This window comes from Dipodomys ordii, unplaced genomic scaffold (assembly GCF_000151885.1).
Source record: "Dipodomys ordii isolate 6190 unplaced genomic scaffold, Dord_2.0 Scaffold2, whole genome shotgun sequence".
In the NCBI taxonomy this organism is placed as follows: Eukaryota; Metazoa; Chordata; class Mammalia; order Rodentia; family Heteromyidae; genus Dipodomys; species Dipodomys ordii.
The window spans coordinates 34,055,020-34,058,606 of NW_012267218.1; the positions used below are offsets into that span (position 1 = coordinate 34,055,020).

Here is a 3,587-nt window from a genome sequence, read left to right on the forward strand (position 1 = left end):
AAATACTCTTGTAGAACCATAACAGTAGGAAGAAACAAAGACAGAGAGGTGGTTGACTTTGGTAAGTTGCTACCCATCAAATGTCCGATAGAGTGGCTAGAATAGAGAATCTGCTAAGGAACTCTGAGACCTTAGTTCTACATTAGATGGAGGTAAAATTTCAGCTCCTGCTCCTAAGTGGCAAAGGGAGAAAAAAAAAATACAACAAAGATTTCCAGACCTTGGGTGTTTAAAGGGCCTTCACACAGTAAATCAGCCCACTGCTGTCCTGTTTTCTCCTCAGCCAGACTGAAATAATACAGCACCAGCAGAGGTGTGAATTACCCCCATTCATCTTAATGGAGTGTTAACTTCAAAGGCTTGTTTTAACTATTTAAATGCTAAGCTCATGAGTAAACATTCTATTTTTTAAAAAAGTATAATTTAAACATTCACTTTCAACATATGAAAGTAATTTATTGTCTTGGCATCCTGTCTTTTAATCTAGCAAACAAGTCTCCAAATGTTAGAAAAGAATGTATTTTGTGCTTTTCTTAGTTTTATTTTAAACTTATTACCTAATAAATTATGAACATTAATGAGAAGGGGCCGATTTCCCAGAAAAGATGCTGAGGGTACTTGACCAAGGTTTTGTGGTAATCATGGTGAAGGAGACAGAGCCTTTGCCAGCCTTCCTGCTAGCTTTCTCCAAACCTAGAAATGTGGTTCCAAATAGGCAAGCAGAGGAGGAGGAACATTATAGTGAGATAAAACCAAACATCTCCCTGAATCATTTTTCTTGCTATTAACTAAGTTTTATGCAGACAGTGACATAGGTTATTTGTCTCTTTTGCCAAGCCTCCTGTGATACTATCTCAAGAGCAGGTGACAAATGTGCTAATTGATGCCCAGCTGTCATCACACTTAACATTTGCCCCAGGGGGCATCTTTGCATCTGTTGTAGATTTAAGGTTATTGTGGTATAACTAGAGTTAGATTTATTTAAGCAGCCAAACACCTATGTATATGTGGACCTCTAATTTCATAAGCAGAAGAAGAAGGTACAAGTTGCAGCTATCAGATTGATGGGATCTGTCTGACCTGAAGCTGCATGGGAGGCCTTGCCTGGCTGTGCCCCTGGGACCAGGCCAAGTGCTTGGTTTCAGGAAGGCATTAGGAAGAGGGAACAGCTGGGGTAGAACTGTGGGAAAGCACTGAAAATAGTGCTCTCGGGTCAGCTCCCCTGTGAATGAAAGCTAGAGAAGGTAACAGGCACAATAGAAGATGAGAAAATTCAAGACACATTTCCATGTCCTTGGTTGAAAGCATTTTGTCTAGATAAAGGATCACAAAAAGATGACAAATAGCTAATCTACTAAGAAAATCTGTTTTGGTCTGCACTTAATTTACCAAAGGCCATTGTAGTTCTCTCAATATAAGCCTGTATATAGATATTAACTCCATTTTACAGATTTGAAAGTTAAGCTAAGTAGTAAGCCTTCAATTGAAATTAGAAACCAAGTTTTCCTACCCCCAAGCATGGATTTTTTTCCATTATACCATAGTGTTCTCAAATTGCCAAATCAGTATCTCTGCTCTTTTCAAAAGAGATGCTCAGTTGTCCATTTTCGGCCTATTTCCTAAGTGAAAAACAAGAGGGCACCTGTACATTTACTATATGCAAATTGTCATTTTGCATGCAATTCCCTACTTTACATGTGGACTGAGGTAGAATTACATTTTAACTGATACACCCTGGCTTTGGTAGAGTGCTAACCACGGGGCCCTCCACACAGAATACTCACAGCAGCAGAGCCCTAGCTTCTAGGTTCCAAGCACACATTAGCCCTGTCGATGGGAAGATGCAATTATTCACAACTTCCAAGTAATATATGATATGGCTGTTTAACTTTTGTTTCTGTGGAGCAGAAGGTCACATGTTCTAGTGACAAACTGAAAATTCAGAGATCTTTCAAATCCACATAATAACAGAGCTCTCCAAAGCTTTTGGATATGATCTGGAGGCAGGGCAAAATATCAAGTGGAATCATCTCACAGTTTTGGTATTAGTGACTGAGGCTAGTAACATTAACTTGAAAGCTAACAATCAATTTTGTATCTAAGGTTAACTCACTGATTTCTTTAAAAATAGAATATTAGCTGGACATCAGAGGCTCATGCCTATAATCCTAGCTACGTAAAAGGCTGAGATCGGTGATGGTTGAAGGCCAACTTGGGCAGGAATGTCTGTAAGACTCTTATTTCCAATTACTCACCAAAAAGCTGGAAGTGGATCTGTGGCTCCAGTGGTAGAATGCTAGCTTAAGCAAAGACAGCACCCAGACCCTGAGTTCAAGCCCAGGATCAGCACACAAAAATATTAATATGTATAACATTAAAAAAAATTATGCTCTGAGCAAGACACTGTTAACAAATAAAAAGGCAAGACATAGACAGAGAAAATACTTGCCAGACATCTATCTCAAAGGACAGGCATCAAAGCTCAACAAGAAAACAATCCAATTTAAGAATGGGCAAGAGCAGCAGCGCGCCAGTCCCGCGGATCTGCGTCTTTCTTCCACCGTGCTCGGACGGAACAGACCTGAAGCCTCCTCTTTCCACCACTAGCTGCCTCTCCACTCACCACCTCTGACCGTGATCTCCTCCAGGACCAACCAATGCCGTGTTTTTCTCTGGTTAGCTCTGTATCCACAACCAGCCATGACCTCCCAGATTCATCAGAATTACTCCGCCGAGGTGGAGGCTGCCGTCAACCGCCTGGTCAGCTCGCCTCTGAGGGCTCCTACACTGACCTCTCCCGGGGTCACTATGTCGATGGCCCCCATGTGGCTGGGGACGGCGTGGGCCACTTCTTTGGCGAGTTGGCGGAGGAGAAGCGTGAGGGCACCCAGCGCCTCCTGAAGATGCAGAACCAGGATGTGCAGAGACCTTCTCAGGATGAGGGGGGTAAAACCGTGAAAGCCATGGAAGCCGCCCTGGCCTGGAGAAGAGCCTGAACCAAGCCGTTGTGGATCTTCATGCCTTGGATTCTGCTCGCACAGACCCCCAACTCTGTGACTTCCTAGAGAACCACTTCCTGGATGAAAGGTGAAGCTCATCAAGAAGATGGGCGACCACTTAACCAACCTCTGCAGGCTGGGGGCGGCCCCTCAGGCCCAGCTGGGCAGGTATCTTTTCCAGTGCCTCACCCTCAAACACCACTAGAAAACCCCAGAGTCCAGCAGCCTTTGAGGGGCCATCTCTGCCTCGCCTGACATCAGGGTTTTGGCCTGAGCTTCTGCCTCTGGGAAACTTCCTAACTAACCATCCTGGAGCCCTTCCCAAGCCTTGGACCAAATGAAAATAAAGCTTTTTCAAATCGTTTAAATAGGGATACAGGTGGACCCATTGCAACAATGAGATGTACAAGTCGTTATGTCGAAAATGAACTTTACAACTTTGGTGTGTGTGGGAGGAAGATTGGGGGGGCGGGGGGGGGGGGGAGGATGGGATGGTAAGGGGAAACAAAGGAGGAGGCTACAATGCTTGATAAGAAATGTACTCATTATCTTGCCCCTGTAATTGTAACCCCTCTGTACAGTATTTTC

At 43.8% G+C, this 3,587-nt stretch overlaps 1 pseudogene; it reads left to right on the forward strand.

The window, feature by feature from the left end:
* Window positions 1–2,700: 2,700 nt before the first annotated feature.
* LOC105983847 lies at window positions 2,701–3,204 on the forward strand (annotated as a pseudogene).
* Window positions 3,205–3,587: the final 383 nt, after the last annotated feature.